We start from the raw sequence: 24,305 nt of genomic DNA, 5'->3' as shown, positions 1-24,305 counted from the left end.
GTAACCAATGTAGGCTTCTTGTTTGTCACCCATGGAGAAAGTCCCCAGACTCCCTTAAAAAAAAAAGCTCAATTTTGTGAGTTGTTGAATTGGGAGAAACTTGTGAAACACTGTCTATGACAAATTATTTGTGATTAGGTGATGTACGTGTTAATCTGCATATAGAGCAGTAAAGTGAGATCTGATCACAAGTGGTCACTCGGACGCATGTTAATGTCAGTTGTGAACTGACAGACAGAGCTGTTTATATCAGATCACTTAGGACATATGGTAATACCAGGTCTGAACAGCCTCATAATTTCACTTTTACTATAGATGTAGGTATACATATACTGATACAAGACTTACAACTTATAGGAACTGTAGCTCCTTCAATTTACTTTTATTTAAACATTTGTTTTTGTCCTCACTTACAGGTAAAAGAACACCCTGGCAGCCAGCAGAAGTGAAGGCAGTAGAGAGGCAAATGAATCAATTCATCCATTCTGGTATTGTACCATCAAAGAGTGAATGCGAGAAATGTTTAATCAATCAATCAATCAAACTTTATTTGTAGAGCGCTTTTCATACATGCTAATGTAGCTCAAAGTGCTTTACAGAAATTAAAAACAGCAGCAACAACAATTAAAAAAAAAAAAACAACAGCCCCCCCACACACACACACACCCACCCACGCACACACACACACACACAAACACACACACACACACACACACACACAGCCACACACACAGCCACACCCAGCTACTTAAAACCCAACAGGAAAAATAAAAAGTGAGTAATAATAAATAACTAAATAGTGATAAATGAAAACAGGGCACTAACAACAGGTATTGCGGAACCGAGGAAACGCTATCATCGATGTATTTCACTGAGGAGTCACTAGAGGCAGTAAAATAAATAAAATAAAATAAAGATAAAATAATAAAACTCTAAAACTAACTTAGAATGAAAAAATACTAAAAGAGGTTTAAAAGTCTATAACTGTTTATAAGTAAATAAAACAATTAAAACAAGTTGAAACAATAAATACATAAATAAAATTCAGCTAAAAGCCAGCCTAAAAAGGAAGGTCTTAAGGTTGCTCTTAAAAGTATCAACATTCTCCAGCGCCCTCAGGTCCTCTGGGAGGCTGTTCCACAAACGTGGACCACGGTATTGAAAGGCGGCCTCCCCGTGAGTTTTTGTTCTCACTTTTGGAATGGTTAAAAGGTTGTTACCAGAGGACCTGAGGGTTCTGGAGGGTTCATATGATAAAAGCAAATCTGATAAATAAGTTGGGCCAAGGCCATTAAGAGCTTTAAAAACTAATAAAAGGATCTTAAAATCAATCCTGAAGCAGACAGGTAGCCAGTGCAGAGACTTTAAAATGGGTGTGATGTGTGCTCTCTTTCTGGTCTTAGTCAACACCCGTGCTGCAGAGTTTTGGAGTAGTTGTAATTGAGCCAAGTTCTTTTTTGGGAGACCAGAAAGTAGAGCGTTGCAATAATCAATGCGGCTGGTGATAAAAGCATGCATTAATGTCTCTGTACTGGCTTTGGAAAGGAATGGTCTCACTCTGGCAATGTTTTTTAGATGATAAAAAGCTGTCTTAGTTATGTTTCTGATGTGTGGGTTAAAACTGAGGTCTGAATCAAAAATAACTCCAAGGTTTTTTACTTGGTTAGTTGGTTGTAATGCCAGGGAGTTCAATGTTGTATTAATCATCTGTCTTTGAGCTTCAGAACCAATAAATAAGACCTCGGTTTTGTCCTGGTTGAGCTGAAGAAAATTTTTTGCCATCCATGACTTGATATCTAAAATACAGTTAAAAAGGCGAATGAATGGTCTACTGTATCAAAGGCTGCACTTAAATCAAGAAGTACTAAAATAGATGGTTTTGTCCTGTTCAGATTTAACCTGAGGTCGTTTACAATTTTAACTAGTGCGGTCTCAGTACTATGGTTTTTCCTAAAACCTGATTGGTACATTTCATAGATTTTATGGGTTATCATAAAATCATTTAACTGATTAAAAACAAGTTTCTCTAAAATTTTGCTTAAAAATGGTAGATTGGATACTGGTCTGTAATTATTAAGTATGGAGGGATCTAAATTGTTTCTCTTCAGAAGGGGTTTCACTGTGGCAGTCTTAAGTGCTGTAGGAAAAACACCCATCTGAAGAGAGTAATTTACTATGTTAAGTAACTCATCCTTAAAAGAGCTATAAAATGTTTTAATAAAGGAAGTGGGAATGGGATCTAAAATGCAGGTTGCTGGTTTAAGTTGGGAACACACTTTGCCCAGCATCTCAGCATCAACCAGGACAAACTTCTCTAGTGTTTCCTCATGTAAAAACAAAGATTTTGTAGTGATAAAATTAAAATTCTGGTCTTTGGATAAAAGTGATCTAATATCATCTATTTTACTACTGAAGTGATCTGCAAAATCTTCACATTTAGAAATGGACGACTCACTGCTAGACTTCATAAAAACAGGGTTAATAAGATGGTCAATTGTTGTGAATAGGATTTTGTGGTTGTTCCGGTTGTCAGCTATCAGTTTTGAAAAATGTGATCGTCTTGCATCTTTAATTGCTTTATTATAAGTGTTCAAATGCTCACGGAAAATTTGGTAGTGCACTGTTAATTTATCTTTTCTCCACCTTCTTTCGGCTCTTCTACAGTTTCTCTTTAGCTGTCTAGTTTTTTCATTTTGCCAGGGAGGAGTTGGATTGGTAATGATCTTTCTCAGAGTGAGTGGAGCAACTGCGTCAAGGATTGATCTCATTTTACTGTTAAAACTATCTACTATAAAATCACATGAAGCTGGTAAAATGTCTGCAGGAGTGTCCCGTAAAAGATTAATAAAATTTGCAGTCACTTCATTAGTAAGATAGCGTTTCCTGACGGTTCGCTCTAGAATATCCTGTTGTATAAAATCACAGACATTAAAAAAGACACAGTGAGGTTGGTCACGTGATCCGGATCAAGATGGACGCTTGAAACTTTTCTCCGCTCCAGGCTTCAGATAAATCCGTTACTTTCTCCAAGTAAACTCACTATAATCAGCCAAATCGAACTGAAGAAATGCCTAGAAAGCAGCGTGGCAAGGACTATCCTATTTTTTCACCGTCGACTTCCGCCATTCAAAAGAAAATCGCCGAAGTACAAGCAGCTGCACGTGTCTCGAGCGAGGCTAACCAAGGTGATGCTAACACTTCGGAGCTAATGCTAACTGACCAAACAGCTATGGAGCAGATTTTAGCTGAAATAAAGTCTGTGGCCTCCCGGGTGAACGACATGGATCAATCAGTCGGCGCTCGCCTGGATACCATCGACGGTGCACTAAACGACATAAAAGTATCCGTCACATCGGTGGAGAGCTCGTTGTCGGCTCTTTCTAACCGAGTGACGGACCTGGAAAAGCGCATGGAAGAGGCTGAAGAGAGGGTCTCCGCCGCAGAGGACAGCACCGGTGCTCAGGGCACCTGTATTGCCACCCTGGAAAAAACAGTGGTGCAGCTTCAACTTAAAATTGACGATCTAGAAAACCGTGGCCGACGCAAAAACCTGAAAATTGTCAACCTCCCAGAGAAAACGGAGGGCAACACCCCCCTTGCGGACTTCCTCCAGACATCTTTGCCGACTTTAGTCGGCTTGACTGCTGACTACCCCCCGCTGGAGATCGAACGCGCCCACCGAGCCCTGGCTCCCGCCCCGGCTCCAGACAAGCCCCCGAGAAGCGTCTTGGTCCGGTTTCTGCGATACTCCCAGAGAGAAGCTGTGCTCAGAGCAGCGATGAAGAAACGCGACATCAACCACGGTGGCTCCCAGCTACGGTTCTACCCTGACCTGTCCGCGGAGGTCCTGCGGAGGCGGCGAGAATTTGACACCGTAGGGAAAGCGCTGGCTCGTCATAACAAATACCGTGGTTTTGCCTACCCAGCGCGCCTCCGGTGTCTCCACGAAGGGCAAATTCGCCTTTTTGACACCCCTGAGTCTGCGGCTGCATTTCTGGATACCTTAAAGTGAGATATATATTTATTTATTTTTTCATTCCCAATGTTATCACATGATGGAGAAAGTCGGACGTTACAGGTAATTACACTGAGTCCTCACTGAACATTGTGCATCTCTCTGTGACCACTACATGGACTGAGAGGGCAATCTACACAACGGTGCTGATTTAATTTGTAGTATTTCCCCTTGAAATAGGGTGATTTTAGTTTTAACCTTTTTTACTCTTTATAACAGAATACTTAAAGACTGTTGATTTTGCATTATATTCAGTTTGATCACACTATAAAGTGCTTTTTCTTTTACATGATTTTTTTTTCTTTTTTTTTTTTCTCTCTTATTACAAGTACTGCACTTACGTTTTGAAGTTAGTCTTAATAGCTAAGCCGTTGTGTGTAAGTCCATGTACACCTTGCACAAATGTTGTGGTCCAAGCAATAATTTGGAAACTCATCATTCTGGGGTGTTTCTCAGTGGTGTTCATCACTTAGCCTGGAGTTAGACACTGTTTCAGGTGTCTTAGTTGTTACTGTGATCTAACTGTTAAGTCAGGATTTTGACTATGCTTAGAATACCCAGTGACTTCTTTTGGGGGGTTCTTTTCCTGTCGTTTGGGGACAGGATAGGGGAGGGTAAGCGCTGCTGTTCAGATCTTTTGCGTTTTATTTTCCTATTGTTAAATGTCTGGAGCCTAGGTTCATTCCTTCATATAACTGTTTGCACCTTGACTAATCCCTCTTCACTCAGTACCTGTTACTCAATCACTTTCGTGCTCTGTAGCTCTCATGTCTGGTTCACTTAAACTCACCACTTGGAATGTCCAGGGATTGGGCCATGTAATTAAAAGGAAGAAAATTTTAACATATCTGAAAAAACAAAAATCTGATATAGCATTACTCCAGGAAACAAAGCTATCTAATACAGAACATCTGAAACTTAAGAGGGACTGGGTAGGCCAGGTTTACTTTTCTTCTCATTCACAGAACAAAAAAGGTACAGTTATTCTTATAAATAAGAACATTCCCTTCATATTGGAACATGAAGAAAAAGATTCAGAAGGCAGATTTATTTTGATCAAAGGTTCAATTCTTGAACAGCACATAACTATTCTCAACGTTTACGCCCCAAACAATGATTCACCTCAGTTTATGTCACAAATGATTTTGATGTTTAACCATCATTGCAATGGCCTGGGCTTCTTAGCCGGCGATTTTAATTGTATAATGAATGCCTCTTTGGATAAATCCTCCTCTGCAAACATATCTAACCCGAGGTCATCTGCCGTCCTTAAAAATTTATGTACCGACACTGGATTGATAGATGTATGGCGACACCTAAATCCTAAAGTGAGGGACTACACGTTTTATTCACACCCTCACAATTCGTATTCGAGACTAGATTATTTCTTCATTCCCAAACAGTTTTTACATTCTGTTCAAACCTGTTGTATAGAGTCCATTGTTTTATCAGATCATGCTCCGGTACATCTGTGCATTAACCCAGTGTTTAACATCCCTAGAACCCCCAATTGGAGATTCAATACATCATTTTTGAATAGGGATTCTTTTTGCACCTTTGTACGGATTAACCTATCACAATTTTGGCTCGAAAATAAAAGCTCTCCGGTGTCCTCTGCCACAATCTGGGATGCAGCTAAGGCCACTTTACGTGGACACCTTATTTCTTATTGTTCTCATCAGAAAAAAACCTTAGAAGAAAACAGAAAAAATCTTGAAAGAGAAGTAACTAGATTGGAGCAAATACATAAGCAGTCACCAACAGCAGCAAACTTAAAGGCTCTAGTGGCTGTTAAGACTGAACTTAACATGGATCATACTCGTCATGTCCATAAACTTCTACTTTACACAAATCAGAAATATTATGAATTTGGTAACAAATCCAGTCGCCTGCTTGCCCACCAGTTGAAAAATCAAAATAACGATCACTCAATTAACATAAGAACACAGAACGGAGATGTCACATGTGATCCAGTGACTGTTAATAGCACATTCCGGGACTTTTATAAATCCTTGTATAGTGCAGAGCAGGTCGACGCCACGGCTATCGCTTCATATTTAAATAACATTTCTTTGCCTACTATTGCAGAGGAGGATCGCTCCAACTTAGATGCTGCATTCACGCCGGAGGAGGTCTTGGCTGCAATCCAGTCTATGCCTAATGGGAAGTGTCCAGGCCCAGACGGGTTTCCATTGGAATTTTTTAAGAAATTCTGGGCAGAGATCCATCCAATCTTTATGCCGGCCATCAATGGTATTTTAAAAGAGGGCATCCCCTCTTCTTGGAGATATGCCTCTATTAGTCTACTTTTAAAAAAAGATAAAAACCCATTGAATTGTTCATCATTTAGACCTATTAGTCTCCTCAACGTGGACTACAAAATTATTGCAAAAGTACTGGCTCGGAGATTGGAAACCATCCTTCCGAAAATAATAAACCCAGACCAGGCAGGATTCGTTAAATCAAGATATGGTACAGACAATGTACGTCGTGCTCTTAATGTTGTTCAATATCTTAACACTCATAAAAATCCAGCTCTGATAGTCTCCCTCGATGCCGAAAAGGCCTTTGACCGAGTGGAGTGGTCTTTTTTGTTTCCTGTATTAGAAAAATTTGGTCTGGGCCCTAACTTCATTGATATTATTAAGTCCTTCTACTCAGACCCAATAGCCACAGTTAACACTAACGGCCTGCTATCCGATGGCTTTCCAGTGCGCAGGGGCTGCAGACAAGGGTGCCCCCTGTCACCTTTATTATTTATATTATTTATTGAACCTTTGGCTGAGGTCATCAGAGCTAATCCTGATATATCTGGAGTTAGGGTAGGTGAAGAAAACCACATCATTTCCCTATTTGCCGATGATGTCCTTTTATATCTGAATAAACCTGAGAAATCAATTCCGGCAGTTTTACATACCATAGCCACATTCAGCGCCTTATCAGGTTATAAGATTAACCTTGGGAAATCAGTCGCTACGCCCTTTAATGTTCCCCAGGATATGTCAATTCAATCTCCTTTTCAAGTGTCTAGGAGGGGTTTCAAATATTTAGGCATCTTTGTCACCCCTGACTTAAACAACCTGTTTGAAACTAATTACTCACCTCTAATTCAAAAGATTAAAAATGATCTGATAAAATGGACCTCCCTCCTAACCTCTCTCCTTGGGAGAATCAACACTATAAAAATGAATGTTCTCCCTCGATTGAACTATTTATTTCAAAATCTCCCATGCTTTTTGACTTCTGCCTTTTTTAAGTCACTGAACTCCCATATCTCTCGCTATATTTGGAATAATAAACATCCAAGAGTTAAGTTTTCTTAACTTACCAAGCCAAAAGACCTGGGAGGTTTGTCCCTGCCCAATTTACAATTATATTATTGGTCTGCACAACTTAAAACAATGTCAAATTGGTTTATGAACAGGAAAGATTCTCTATGGTTGGGTCTTGAATCCTCATTCTGTTATCCCCGAAGGCTTAACTCCCTTCCTTTTATCAATAATATAGATCAATTAAATCTTCTCAAGAATAACATAATTATTTATAACACATTGTTGGCTTGGCGAGATGCAAAGAAATACCTCAATATTGCTCCTGCCATCTTTCTTTGTTCTCCCCTAGCTCTGAATCCAGATTTACCAGCTAAGATTAGGAGTATTGGTTTGTTGGATTGGATGTCTAAGGGTTTGTCAAATCTTGCAGACCTGTTGGATTCTGACTCGGTTAAATCATTTGAGCAAATCAGGGCGGGTTTTAATATACCCCACAAAGATTTTTATAAGTATCTCCAAATTCGCCACTTTGTAGGATCTCTCTTGAAGACAGGCGGGATACGTATGAGATTGTCAGAACTGGAAAACACTATAGTTCTGGCAAAGTCTCCTAAAGGACTGATTTCCAAGCTTTATACTTCACTACTTTATTCTGATTCTTCTGGTTATGACTCTCTGAAGTGGTTGTGGGAACGTGATTTGGAGGTGACGTTTACTCCTGTAAACTGGGATAAGATCTGCAGTGGGATTTTTCCTAAATGTACTTCAATCTCTATACATGAACAGAACTTTAAATTTTTTCACAGAACTTTCTATACTCCTGTTCGCCTCCAGAAAATGTTTCCTGACACTTCCAACCTTTGTTTTAAATGTAAGACACACAAAGGTACATTTATCCATGTGTTTTGGTCATGTGACCACATCCAGACTTTCTGGAAGGGGGTTCACTCTGTAATCCAGGAGGTCACTGGTAAACAGCTTTTGTTGACTCCTTCTTTCTTTTTACTTAACCATGATGCTCCAGACAATTCTTTGGACACAGACACAAAATCTCTATTGACAATTCTTTTGTTCCTGGCTAAAAAATGTATCTTGCTGCGGTGGTCAACTCCCCAGGTTCCCACAGTTGACATGTGGATATCACAGATTTCTGCTCTTATTCCTCTCGAGAAGTTGACTCATGACCTCAATCACAAATCGGACAAATTTTGGAGGATCTGGGAACCATTGGACTCCTTTTTTAAAGAAGCTTTAACTCAGCGTCTGTCCATGCAAGATGAGGACTGCCAGTTTTTTCTGTAACTTATTCTGTGTATGTGCTCTTCATTTACCCGTCTCTCCTTATTTATTTATTTTTATTTACTTATTCACTTTATGCATACGTACAACGCAGCGCTCACTGTTGGTTTGGGGTGGGTTTTCTTTTTCTTTTTCCTTTTTAGTTGTTCCGCTATGTCCTGTTTGTACTTATAAAATTGAAAAAACCAATAAAAAATAAATTAAAAAAAAAAAAAAAGACACAGAAATGATCAGACAGACCTACATCAATCACAGAGGAGATGTTAACAGACAGGCCGTGGGTAATTAAAAGATCCAAAGTGTGTCCTCTGTTATGGGTAGGCTGGGTAACATGTTGAGTAAAATTTGTAAGATTAAGTAAGTTTAAAAATTCCAAGGTAAAAGTGTCTGATTGATTTTCCATGTGTATATTAAAATCACCTGTGATAATGACCCTCTCGTAGTTTGTGTGAATGATTGTAAGTAGTTCTGAAAAATCTGAAATAAAAGAAGTGCAACGTTTGGGTGGTCTGTAAACTGTCATGCCGAGTATGGGAGGGGTGCTGAAAACAAAAGAGTGATATTCAAAAGTTGTATAGTGTCCAAATGCAATGTCCTTAAAACCAAGTGATGCTGAATGGATGGCTGCCGTGCCGCCACCTTTTCTGTCTATTCTATTCGTAAATGAGAAATTGTAATTCGGTGGTGAGGCTTCAATGAGTGTTACTGGTCCATCAGTGTTTAGCCATGTTTCTGTTAAAAACATGCAGTCAATATTATTATCTAAAATCAGGTCATTAATTAAAAATGTCTTATTTAAAAGAGATCTGACATTTAAAAGTGCCATATTCAGGGTCGGGGGTGAATTGGCAGACAACTGTGTGTGTGTGTTTATGGATGTAAGATTAATAAAGTTCACCCCATGAGTTAGTTTATTGTGGTGGTGGTGGTGTTTCACGCTAACTCTGTTAGTGATGTGGACAGGAACAGGAAAAGCTGTATTTTGATCCTTCCATAAGGGGGAGCTAGTGGTAACAGGTGGGACATGGTTTGGTGTTGTTGACAGAGGAAAGGCAGGTGAGGGAGGGGACGGAGAAGAAGAAGAAGTAAATAGTCAGGCACGTGCAGCGGATTGTACAGCATACTGTAGATTAGCCGCAAGCATGCGGCTACCCAGCATGTTGGGATGGAGTCCATCACTCCTGAAGACGGTTGAACGCCCCCAAAACAGGTTAAAATTGTCAATAAAACCAATGTTGAGGGCACTGCAGGTAGACTGGAGCCAGCTGTGGAGACTGAGTAATCTGCTAAAACGCCCTGCTCCACGGGCCACTGTGGGGATCGGGCCAGAAATAAAAACAGACTTACCACAGGAACTTAAAAAGCATAAAAGATCCTTAAAATCCTTTTTGGTCAGCTCTGACTGCTGACGAGCCAAGTCGTTGGTCCCTACGTGAACTATCACCCGGCTGATAGAGGAGGGGAGTGAGAGCAACAGTCCCGGGAGCTTCTCCAGGATATCGGGTACGGTGGCTCCAGGGAAACAGTGAGTGACAGCATTGAAGAAGCGGATATTCCTGATGATGGAGTCCCCGGTTATCAGTGTGGTCGGGGAGAAAAGGGGACGAAGACGGGGCGGTGAGGGCTGTGGACTCCCATGGCCTGGGAGAGCGCGACCTGCTTGCACGCTGGTGGTCTCCGGCTGGAGGTGGGCAGCCTGGGCAGGTGGGTGATGTGAAGGGGGACCGGGGGGCTTGAACCCGGAATGAGGACCCCCTCTCGGCTCGGGGCAAGGAAGACATCCAGACCGTCTGAGTACGGCGTCCTTTAACATTTTACGGCGAGAAGACGCTGTTGCTTCGGTCAACGGCCGTTTATCCAGCCTCACAGCAGAGTGGCAGGCTGCCTGAACACTGTTTTCCCGTAGAGGTGCATTTACAGTGTCGGCAGGCGTCGTTCTCGGCGATGGGCCCAGACGAGGGCGAGTCGGAGCAGCCGGGGCAACAGCTGGGTCACCTGGGTGGGCCGTGGCGTCATCGGACAGTACCGTGTAGCGGTTGGAGAGGTCCAGGTGAGGTGGCGAGGCAGACCGGGCCGTCCGACTGTTCCTACCACGGACCACCACCTCGGCCCATGACTCCTGATGGTTAGGAGTTGAGCAGGAGGAAAGTCGAAGGCTGGTGGCAGGGTCCCAGTGAACGGTGTCCTGGATGGTTGCGTTGAGGGAAATGATTTGTTTGGACTGCTCAGATGCCACTTCCATGAAACTGGACAGGAGTGAGTCCTTCTTTTTCAGTTCATCAGAGAGCCTACGGATGTCCTCTTTCAGGTCAGCAATCTTTTTATTTGCTTTATTAAGGACTGTGCAGTCCTCACATGGCGTGGTAGGCATAGTAGCTTGGGAGTGTGAGTGTGTCTGCTAGTCTGTGTGTAATTACCAAGCTAGTAGCAGCTACACTCGCGGCTGGTATGACAAGTTTTGGTACAAATGTCAACCTTGGATATATCTGTAGTTTGCAGAAACATTAACTGCCAACATCATATCCAAGAGTCAGTTGCTGTTTGTTGCAACTGGTTAGTGTCAAGGGTTTAAGGGTTGAACCAGAAGCTCTCAAGAGTCGGAATTGGCAGAACTTGAAATTTTATGTTTATAATCGCATTATGACCCTCGAAAGGAAATATCAGCTTAAATAGTATGGAGAATACAATGAAAAGGCTGGCACTGAAGCATTGTTGTTGTTGAATGTTAAATTATTTTCCTATGTTTAAAAATAGAATTGTAAGGAAATCAACCTGAAAGTTCTTTAAGTTAAAAACAAATGCACAATTTGTTGAATGTTAATGTTTTGGTTAGTTTTTGTTTATTTGCAAAGCAGTTTAAACATTTTGCATTGTTAACATTCAATGTTTCATTTATTGCAACATTTTAGTTTAAATGTGCTATTTGTAAGAGAAGTTGATTTGAGTCTCAGTCCCAACTCATCAAACAACTTCAGCAATTTCACCTGGATTCATTAAAAACATTAAGTTGTGCAATTCAAGTTCGAGTTTGATTTCTTGGAGAGCTAAAAAATATATAACTGGTAATCATCAAAATTAGTTACATTTAAATCCTTGTAAATATATAAGGGTGATGCTACATGTTTGCTGCCTGAGTAAGGTCCTTTCAGGCAGGCCTTACCACTTGGCAGCCATCTTGTCAAAGCCCCATGGCAGCTATGTTGGGCTAACAATACCCTGCTCATATTTAAATGAATGTGGAGAGAGCCATAAATCCACTTCCAGTGGTCACTGGACATTAAAACTGCATGTAGTAGAAAAAACTAATAATAATAATTTTGTTTTTTCAGTCAATTCTGATGAAAACCACTTAAAGTTCTGTGACTTTGCCCCAAAATGAGGTTCAAAATGGCCAATGGCTTCTTACTTTAATGGGCATGTTTCCAGTTTCACAACACCATCTTTTTTTACAGTGCCATGATGTGATGTCATAAGCTCATCCAACTAGAGCATTTGACCAAATGAGTTTAATGTCTGAATGACCTCACCAGTCTTGCTAATCTTGTGTATTGATGTGATATCCTCCTCTTTCATGCTTATTAGAAGTGCTTCTGCAGCCACATGAAATGACTTGACACCGTTGTGAATCTCACACGTGCATCCCCCATTAAAGTAACAGCACGGTTGACTGATAGCTCTACTGGTTTGGCTGTGATTTAAGATGTGTTTGGCTTTTGGGGGGAAGAAGTGGTATATCTGTCAAACAACCACCAGCTAACAGCTGTGTATTACTAATCCTGTATGGATGTAATATGATTTGCTTTCATTGTTGTATGACCTGGCTTAAGTAATACCCTTTGTAAATGATAAACAAACGCATACAGAGAATGTGCCCCAAATATCAACAGAAAGTGTGCTTGAAGTTACATAAGTTTCTTGCTATTTATGGATATTTTCTACTTGTGTGCTAAAAAATCTGTTAAGTAACGGGGTCCCTTTTCAGGTCTTATAAATTGTCTTTCTGATCAGAACGTAGATTTGCTTACTCAATACCTTTTAGGCATTTAGGCATTTGGGTTGGGCAACAATGTCTGAACAATAATTCACTACTCAAGTCTTAGCACTGAAATTACCCCAGACAACATGTTCAGACAATAACCCAATCAGAAAAGTCAGAACAATGCCTCTAGTATGAATGCTAATATAATTATGTTTGCACTTTCATATATGTAATGTGATCATTGCATAGATACAACATAGCATAGGTACTTACATTATGTTGCTTGGCTTATAGTGTAAAATTGTAACATTATCCACCCCTTAATAATCACCTTTAGTACCCCAAAACAATGGCATAGTGGTTCCTAATCTTTTTAAAAATTAAATTAAAATCTAATGTCAGGCATTCTGCATGAATCTAGATGCTGCTAAACAAAGTATTATCAAATGTGGTTGTACTCCATGTTTGTAATAATAAGGTATTTGTTCACATCCCATGGCTAGTAGCTCGCTTACTTAATGATAAACTAAAGGACATAACCTGACCAGAGTAATGTGATCCTAACATTACTTATGTTATGTTGTGAGACTACACTACAGGGTTCTGTGTCTTGCATTAGTGATGACATTGTGAGTTTTGGTGGTCACTGAGTCATGGCTAAAGAGGCCAGAACAATGGTCAGCATCAACATCTAACCATTCCAAAATTTGAACTTTAACAGAAGTTATTAATTTCTATGCAAATGTAAATGTAAATATAAAAATGGGTCCCCATTTGACACATGAAAATGTGTGAAGTATGCTAATATCTGCTAATTTATGCAAAATGTGGTCCCCTGTAAACATGTTAACTGATGAAGTCTCCATAATGCATGGGGAAACTATTACTTCATAATTTTAAAGGTTTGAAGGTGTGTATAGGCTCACTTAACAATGGCAACTTTACCCAATTTTTTTCAGACCTGAGGAACCTCTAGAGAGGATGGTCCCCGCAAGTGATGATTAAAAACGTGGTCGCCATAGATGATAGACTCTGTATTTCTACAGTGTATTTCTACTATGTGCTGCGTATTTCTACTGTGTATTTCTACTGTGCTGTGTATTTCTACTGTGTATTTCTACTGTGTGCTGTGTATTTCTACTGTGTGGTCTGTATTTCTACAGTGTATTTCTACTGTGTGATGTGTATTCTACAGTATATTTCTGTGTGATGCATATTTTTTACATTGTATTTCTACTATGTACTGTGTATTTCTACTGTGTATTTCTACTATGTGCTATGTATTTCTACTGTGTGCTGTGTATTTCTACAGTGTATTTCTGCTGTGTGCTATGTATTTCTACTGTGTGCTGTGTATTTCTACAGTATATTTCTACTGTATGATGTGTATTTCTATTGTGTATTTCTACTGTGTGCTGTGTAATTCTATTGTGTGATGTGTATTGCTACTGTGTATTTCTACTGTGTGCTGTGTATTTCTACTATGTGATGTGTATTGCTACTTTGTATTTCTACAGTGTATATCAAAACTGCATTGTATGATCCACTGTGACATCACAGTTGGTTATGTTGTTCCACTGTGACATCAAAGCTGTACTGTTCGATCCACTGTGACATCAAAGCTGCACTGTTCGATCCACTGTGACATCACAGTTGGTTAGGATTGGTCCACTGTGATATCAAAGCTGCATTATTTGATCCACTGTGACATCACAGTTGGTTATGATTGTTCCAGTGTGACATCACATTGGGTTTTGAGGTTTCACTGTGACATCAAAGCTGCACTGTTCGCTAAACTGTGACATCAAAGCTGCACTGTTCGATCCACTAACATCTCAGTTGGTCATGATTTTTCAACTGTGACCTCACAGTTGGTTAGGATTGTTCCACTGTGACATCAAAGCTGTACTGTTCGATCCACTGTGACATCAAAGCTGCACTGTTCGATCCACTGTGACATCACAGTTGGTTAGGATTGGTCCACTGTGATATCAAAGCTGCATTGTTTGATCCACTGTGACATCACAGTTAGTTATGTTGTTCCACTGTGACATCAAAGCTGTACTGTTCATCCACTGTGACATCAAAGCTGCACTGTTCAATCCACTGTGACATCACAGTTGGTTAGGATTGGTCCACTGTGATATCAAAGCTGCATTGTTTGATCCACTGTGACATCACAGTTAGTTATGTCATTCCACTGTGACATCAAAGCTGTACTGTTCGATCCACTGTGACATCAAAGCTGCACTGTTCGATCCACTGTGACATCACAGTTGGTTATAATTGTTCCACAATGACATCACAGTTGGTTATGATTGTTCCACTGTGACATCACAGTTGGTTATGTTGTTCAACTGAGACATCAAAGCTGCACTGTTCGATTCACTGTGACATCAACGCTGCACTGTTCGATCCACGAACATCTCAGTTGGTCATGATTTTTTTTGGGTTTTGTGGTTTCACTGTGATATCAAAGCTGCATTGTTTGATCCACTGTGACATCACAGTTAGTTATGTCATTCCACTGTGACATCAAAGCTGTACTGTTCAATCCACTGTGACATCAAAGCTGCACTGTTCGATCCACTAACATCTCAGTTGGTCATGATTTTTCAACTGTGACCTCACAGTTGGTTAGGATTGTTCCACTGTGACATCAAAGCTGCATTGTTTGATCCACTGTGACATCACAGTTAGTTATGTCATTCCACTGTGACATCAAAGCTGTACTGTTCGATCCACTGAGACATCAAAGTTGCACTGTTATATCCACTCTGACATCACATGTTGGTTATGATTGTTCCAGTGTGACATCACATTGGGTTTTGTGGTTTCACTGTGACATCAAAGCTCCACTGTTTGATCCACTCTGACATCACAGTTGGTTATGATTGTTCAACTGTGACATCAAAGCTGCACTGTTTGGTTTACTGTGACATCACAGTTGGTCATGTTGTTCCACTGTGATATCAAAGCTGCACTGTTTGATCCACTCTGACATCACAGTTGGTTATGATTGTTCCAGTGTGACATCACATTGGGTTTTGAGGTTTCACTGTGACATCAAAGCTGCACTGTTCGCTAAACTGTGACATCAAAGCTGCACTGTTCACTAAACTGTGACATCAAAGCTGCACTGTTCAAGACACTGTAACATCTCAGTTGGTTATGATTGTTCCACTGTGACATCACAGTTGGTTATGATTGTTCCAAGGTGACATCACATTGGATTTTGTGGTTTCACTGTGACATCAAAGCTGCACTGTTTGATCCACTGTGACATCAACACTGCACTGTTCGATTCACTGTGACATCAACGCTGCACTGTTCGATCCACTAACATCTCAGTTGGTCATGATTTTTCAACTGTGACCTTACAGTTGGTTAGGATTGATCCACTGTGACCTTACAGTTGGTTAGGATTGTTCCACTGTGACATCAAAGCTGCATTGTTTGATCCACTGTGACATCATAGTTGGTTATGTCGTTCCACTGTGACATCAAAGCTGCACTGATTGTTCCACTGTGACCTCACAGTTGGTTAGGATTGTTCCACTGTGGCATCACATTGGGTTTTGTGGTTTCACTGTGACATCAAAGCTGTACTGTTGGATCCACTGTGACATCAAAGCTGCACTGTTCGATCCACTGAGACATCAAGTCTGCACTGTTTGATCCACTCTGACATCACAGTTGGTTATGATTGTTCAACTGTGACATCAAAGCTTCACTGTTTGGTTTACTGTGACATCATAGTTGGTTAGGATTGTTCCACTGTGACATCATAGTTGGTTAGGATTGTTCCACTGTGACATCAAAGCTGCACTGTTTGATCCACTGTGACATCGCAGTTGGTTATGAAAGTTCCACTGTGACATCAAAGCTGCACTGATTGTTCCACTGTGACCTCACAGTTGGTTAGGATTGTTCCACTGAGAGATCAAAGCTGCATTGTTTGTTCCACTGTGACATCAAAGCTGTACTGTTCGATCCACTGTGACATCAAAGCTGCACTGTTCGATCCACTGTGACATCACAGTTGGTTATATCTGTTCCACAACGACATCACATTTGTTTATGATTGTTCCACTGTGACATCACATTGGGTTTTTTGGTTTCACTGTGACATCAAATCTGCACTGTTCGATCCACTGTGACATCAAAGCTGCACTATTCGATCCACTAACATCTCAGTTGATCATGATTGTTCCACTGTGACATCACACTTGGTCATGATTGTTCCACTGTGACCTCACAGTTGGTTAGGATTGTTCCAAGGTGACATCACATTGGATTTTGTGGTTTCACTGTGACATCAACGCTGCACTGTTCGATCCACCAACATCTCAGTTGGTCATGATTTTTCAACTGTGACCTCACAGTTGGTTAGGATTGTTCCACTGTGACATCAAAGCTGCACTGTTTGGTTTACTGTGACATCACAGTTGGTTAGGATTGTTGCACTGTGACATCAAAGCTGCGCTGATTGTTCCACTGTGACCTCACAGTTGGTTAGGATTGTTCCAGTGTGACATCACATTGGGTTTTGTGGTTTCACTGTGACATCAAAGCTCCACTGTTTGATCCACTCTGACATCACAGTTGGTTATGATTGTTCAACTGTGACATCAAAGCTGCACTGTTTGGTTTACTGTGACATCACAGTTGGTCATGTTGTTCCACTGTGATATCAAAGCTGCACTGTTTGATCCACTCTGACATCACAGTTGGTTATGATTGTTCCAGTGTGACATCACATTGGGTTTTGAGGTTTCACTGTGACATCAAAGCTGCACTGTTCGCTAAACTGTGACATCAAAGCTGCACTGTTCAAGACACTGTAACATCTCAGTTGGTTATGATTGTTCCACTGTGACATCACAGTTGGTTGTGATTGTTCCAAGGTGACATCACATTGGATTTTGTGGTTTCACTGTGACATCAAAGCTGCACTGTTTGATCCACTGTGACATCAACACTGCACTGTTCGATCCACTGTGACATCAACGCTGCACTGTTCGATCCACTAACATCTCAGTTGGTCATGATTTTTCAACTGTGACCTTACAGTTGGTTAGGATTGATCCACTGTGACCTTACAGTTGGTTAAGATTGTTCCACTGTGACATCAAAGCTGCATTGTTTGATCCACTGTGACATCATAGTTTGGTTATGTCGTTCCACTGTGACATCAAAGCTGTACTGTTCGATCCACTGTGACATCAAAGCTGCACTGTTCGATCCACTGTGACATCACAGTTGGTTATAACTGTTCCACAACGACATCACATTTGTTTATGATTGTTCCACTGTGACATCACACTTGGTCATGATTGTTCCACTGTGACCTCACAGTTGGTTAGGATTGTTCCACTGTGACATCAAAGCTGCATTGTTTGATCCACTGTGACATTACAGTTGGTTATGTCGTTCCACTGTGACATCAAAGCTGTACTGTTCGATCCACTGTGACATCAAAGCTGCACTGTTCATCCACTGTGACATCACTGTTGGTTATGATTGTTCCACTGTGACATCAGAGCTGTACTGTTCGATCCACTGAGACATCAAAGCTGCACTGTTTGATCCACTCTGACATCACAGTTGGTTATGATTGTTCCACTGTGACATCACAGTTGGTTATGTTGTTCTGCTGAGACATCAAAGCTGCACTGTTTTATCCACTGTAACATCACAGTTGGTTGTGATTGTTCTACCATGACATCACAGTTGGTTATGATTGTTCAACTGTGACATCAAAGCTGCACTGTTTGGTCCACTGTGACATCATAGTTGGTCATGTTCCACTGTGATATGAAAGCTGCACTGTTAGATCCACTGTGACATCACAGTTGGTTATGATTGTTCCACTGTGACATCAAAGCTGCACTGATTGTTCCACTGTGACCTCACAGTTGGTTAGGATTGTTCCACTGTGACATCACATTGGGTTTTGTGGTTTCACTGTGACATCAAAGCTGCACTGTTCGATCCACTGTGACATCAAAGCTGCACTATCCGATCCACTAACATCTCAGTTGGTCATGATTGTTTCACTGTGACATCACAGTTGTTCATGATTGTTCCACTGTGACCTCACAGTTGGTCATGATTGTTCCACTGTGACCTCACAGTTGGTAAGGATTGTTCCACTGTGACATCAAAGCTGCATTATTTGATCTACTGTGACATCACAGTTGGTTATGATTGTTCCACTGTGACATCATAGTTGGTTAGGATTGTTCCACTGTGACATCAAAGCTGCACTGTTTGATCCACTGTGACATCGCAGTTGGTTATGAATGTTCCACTGTGACATCAAAGCTGCACTGATTGTTCCACTGTGACCTCACAGTTGGTTAGGATTGTTCCACTGTGACATCACATTGGGTTTTGTGGTTTCACTGTGACATCAAAGCTGCACTGTTCGATCCACTGTGACATCAAAGCTGTACTATCCGATCCACTAACATCTCAGTTGGTCATGATTGTTCCACTGTGACATCACAGTTGGTCATGATTGTTCCACTGTGACCTCACAGTTGGTCATGATTGTTCCACTGTGACCTCACAGTTGGTAACGATTGTTCCACTGTGACATCAAAGCTGCATTATTTGATCTACTGTGACATCACAGTTGGTTATGATTGGTCCACTGTGACATCATAGTTGGTTAGGATTGTTTCACTGTGACATCAAAGCTGCACTGTTCGATCCACTGAGACATCAAAGCTGCACTGTTTGATCCACTCTGACATCACAGTTGGTTATGATTGGTCCACTGTGACATCACAGTTGGTTATGTTGTTCTGCTGAGACATCAAAGCTGCACTGTTTTATCCACTGTAACATCACAGTTGGTTGTGATTGTTCCACCATGACATCACAGTTGGTTATGATTGTTCAACTGTGACATCAAAGCTGCACTGTTTGGTCCACTGTGACATCATAGTTGGTCATGTTCCACTGTGATATGAAAGCTGCACTGTTAGATCCACTGTGACATCAAAGCTGCACTGTTCATCCACTGTGACATCACTGTTGGTTATGATTGTTCCACTGTGACATCAGAGCTGTACTGTTCGATCTACTGAGACATCAAGCTGCACTGTTTGATCCACTCTGACATCACAGTTGGTTATGATTGTTCCACTGTGACATCACAGTTGGTTATGTTGTTCTGCTGAGACATCAAAGCTGCACTGTTTTATCCACTGTAACATCACAGTTGGTTGTGATTGTTCCACCATGACATCACAGTTGGTTATGATTGTTCAACTGTGACATCAAAGCTGCACTGTTTGGTCCACTGTGACATCATAGTTGGTCATATTCCACTGTGATATGAAAGCTGCACTGTTAGATCCACTGTGACATCACAGTTGGTTATGATTGTTCCACTGTGACATCAAAGCTGCATTGATTGTTCCACTGTGACCTCACAGTTGGTTAGGATTGTTCCACTGTGACATCACATTGGGTTTTGTGGTTTCACTGTGACATCAAAGCTGCACTGTTCGATCCACTGTGACATCAAAGCTGCACTATCCGATCCACTAACATCTCAGTTGGTCATGATTGTTCCACTGTGACATCACAGTTGGTCATGATTGTTCCACTGTGACCTCACAGTTGGTCATGATTGTTCCACTGTGACCTCACAGTTGGTAAGGATTGTTCCACTGTGACATCAAAGCTGCATTATTTGATCTACTGTGACATCACAGTTGGTTATGATTGTTCCACTGTGACATCATAGTTGGTTAGGATTGTTCCACTGTGACATCAAAGCTGCACTGTTTGATCCACTGTGACATCGCAGTTGGTTATGAATGTTCCACTGTGACATCAAAGCTGCACTGATTGTTCCACTGTGACCTCACAGTTGGTTAGGATTGTTCCACTGTGACATCACATTGGGTTTTGTGGTTTCACTGTGACATCAAAGCTGCACTGTTCGATCCACTGTGACATCAAAGCTGTACTATCCGATCCATTAACATCTCAGTTGGTCATGATTGTTCCACTGTGACATCACAGTTGGTCATGATTGTTCCACTGTGACCTCACAGTTGGTCATGATTGTTCCACTGTGACCTCACAGTTGGTAAGGATTGTTCCACTGTGACATCAAAGCTGCATTATTTGATCTACTGTGACATCACAGTTGGTTATGATTGTTCCACTGTGACATCATAGTTGGTTAGGATTGTTCCACTGTGACATCAAAGCTGCACTGTTTGATCCACTGTGACATCGCAGTTGGTTATGAATGTTCCACTGTGACATCAAAGCTGCACTGATTGTTCCACTGTGACCTCACAGTTGGTTAGGATTGTTCCACTGAGAGATCAAAGCTGCATTGTTTGTTCCACTGTGACATCAAAGTTGTACTGTTCGATCCACTGTGACATCAAAGCTGCACTGTTCGATCCACTGTGACATCACAGTTGGTTATAACTGTTCCACAACGACATCACATTTGTTTATGATTGTTCCACTGTGACATCAAAATTGGTTATGTTGTTCTGATGAGACATCAAAGCTGCACTGTTTTATCCACTGTAACATCACAGTTGGTTGTGATTGTTCCACCATGATATCACAGTTGGTTATGATTGTTCAACTGTGACATCAAAGCCGCACTGTTTGGTCCACTGTGACATCATAGTTGGTTATGAATGTTCCACTGTGACATCAAAGCTGCACTGATTGTTCCACTGTGACCTCACAGTTGGTTAGGATTGTTCCACTGTGACATCACATTGGGTTTTGTGGTTTCACTGTGACATCAAAGCTGCACTGTTCGATCCACTGTGACATCAAAGCTGCACTATTCGATCCACTAACATCTCAGTTGGTCATGATTGTTCCACTGTGACATCACAGTTGGTCATGATTGTTCCACTGTGACCTCACAGTTGGTCATGATTGTTCCACTGTGACGTCACAGTTGGTAAGGATTGTTCCACTGTGACATCAAAGCTGCATTATTTGATCTACTGTGACATCACAGTTGGTTATGATTGTTCCACTGTGACATCATAGTTGGTTAGGATTGTTCCACTGTGACATCATAGTTGGTTAGGATTGTTCCACTGTGACATCAAAGCTGCACTGTTTGATCCACTGTGACATCGCAGTTGGTTATGAATGTTCCACTGTGACATCAAAGCTGCACTGATTGTTCCACTGTGACCTCACAGTTGGTTAGGATTGTTCCACTGAGAGATCAAAGCTGCATTGTTTGTTCCACTGTGACATCACAGTTGGTTATAACTGTTCCACAATGACATCACATTTGTTTATGATTTTTCCACTGTGACATCAAAATTGGTTATGTTGTTCCACTGAGACATCAAAGCTGCACTATTTGATCCACTGTAACATCACAGTTGGTTGTTATTGTTCCACCGTGACATCACAGTTGGTTATGATTGTTCAACTGTGACATCAAAGCTGCATTGTTTGGTCCACTCTGACATCTCAGTTGGTTATGATTGTTCCACTGTGACCTCACAGTTGGTTAGGATTGTTCCACTGTGACATCAAAGCTGCATTGTTTGATCCACTGTGACATCAACGTTGCACTGTTCGATCCAGTAACATGTCAGTTGGTCATGATTGTTCCACTGTGACCTCACAGTTGGTTAGGATTGTTCCACTGTGACATCAAAGCTGCATTGTTTGATCCACTGTGACATCAAAGCTGCATTGTTTGGTCCACTGTGACATCTCAGTTGGTTATGATTGTTCCACTGTGACCTCACAGTTGGTTAGGATTGTTCCACTGTGACATCAAAGCTGCATTGTTTGATCCACTGTGACATCAAAGCTGCATTGTTTGATCCACTGTGACATCACAGTTGGTTATGTTGTTCCACTGTGACATCAAAGCTGTACTATTCTATCCACTTTGACATCACAGTCTGTTATGATTGTTCCACCGTGACATAACAGTTGGTTATAAGTGTTCAACTGTGACATCAAAGTTGCAGTGTTTGGTCGACTGTAACATCACAGTTGGTTATGATTGTTCCACTGTGACCTCACAGTTGGTCATGATTTTTCCACTGTGACCTCACAGTTGGTAAGGATTGTTCCACTGTGACATCAAAGCTGCATTATTTGATCTACTGTGACATCACAGTTGGTTATGATTGTTCCACTGTGACATCATAGTTGGTCATGTTGTTCCACTGTGATATCAAAGATGCACTGTTTGTTCCACTGTGACATCATAGTTGGTTATGTTGTTCCACTGTGACATCAAAGTTGCATTGTTTGATCCACTGTGACATCACGGTTGGTTATGTTGTTTCACTGTGACATCACAGTTGGTTAGGATTGTTCCACTGTGACATCAACTCTGCACTGTTTGGTCCACTGTGACATCACAGTTGGTTATGATTGTTCCACTGTGACATCATAGTTGGTCATGTTGTTCCACTGTGACATCAAAGTTGCATTGTTTGATCCACTGTGACATCACGGTTGGTTATGTTGTTTCACTGTGACATCACAGTTGGTTAGGATTGTTCCACTGTGACATCAACTCTGCACTGTTTGGTCCACTGTGACATCACAGTTGGTTATGTTGTTCCACTGTGACATCAAAGCTGTACTATTCTATCCACTGTGACATCACAGTCTGTTATGATTGTTCCACTGTGACATAACAGTTGGTTATAAGTGTTCAACTGTGACATCAAAGTTGCAGTGTTTGGTCAACTGTACCATCACAGTTGGTTATAATTGTTCCACTGTGACCTCACAGTTGGTCATGATTGTTCCACTGTGACCTCACAGTTGGTAAGGATTGTTCCACTGTGACATCAAAGCTGCATTATTTGATCTACTGTGACATCACAGTTGGTTATGATTGTTCCACTGTGACATCATAGTTGGTCATGTTGTTCCACTGTGATATCAAAGATGCACTGTTTGTTCCACTGTGACATCATAGTTGGTTATGTTGTTCCACTGTGACATAAAAGTTGCATTGTTTGATCCACTGTGACATCACGGTTGGTTATGTTGTTTCACTGTGACATCACAGTTGGTTAGGATTGTTCCACTGTGACATCAACTCTGCACTGTTTGGTCCACTGTGACATCACAGTTGGTTATGTTGTTCCACTGTGACATCAAAGCTGTACTATTCTATCCACTGTGACATCACAGTCTGTTATGATTGTTCCACTGTGACATAACAGTTGGTTATAAGTGTTCAACTGTGACATCAAAGTTGCAGTGTTTGGTCGACTAACATCACAGTTGGTTATGATTGTTCCACTGTGACCTCACAGTTGGTCATGATTTTTCCACTGTGACCTCACAGTTGGTAAGGATTGTTCCACTGTGACATCAAAGCTGCATTATTTGATCTACTGTGACATCACAGTTGGTTATGATTGTTCCACTGTGACATCATAGTTGGTCATGTTGTTCCACTGTGATATCAAAGATGCACTGTTTGTTCCACTGTGACATCATAGTTGGTTATGTTGTTCCACTGTGACATCATAGTTGGTCATGTTGTTCCACTGTGACATCACGGTTGGTTATGTTGTTTCACTGTGACATCACAGTTGGTTAGGATTGTTCCACTGTGACATCAACTCTGCACTGTTTGGTCCACTGTGACATCACAGTTGGTTATGTTGTTCCACTGTGACATCAAAGCTGTACTATTCTATCCACTGTGACATCACAGTCTGTTATGATTGTTCCACTG

This window comes from Pagrus major, chromosome 14 (assembly GCF_040436345.1).
Source record: "Pagrus major chromosome 14, Pma_NU_1.0".
Lineage (NCBI taxonomy): Eukaryota > Metazoa > Chordata > Actinopteri > Spariformes > Sparidae > Pagrus > Pagrus major.
Note: the sequence above shows the minus strand (reverse complement) of the source record.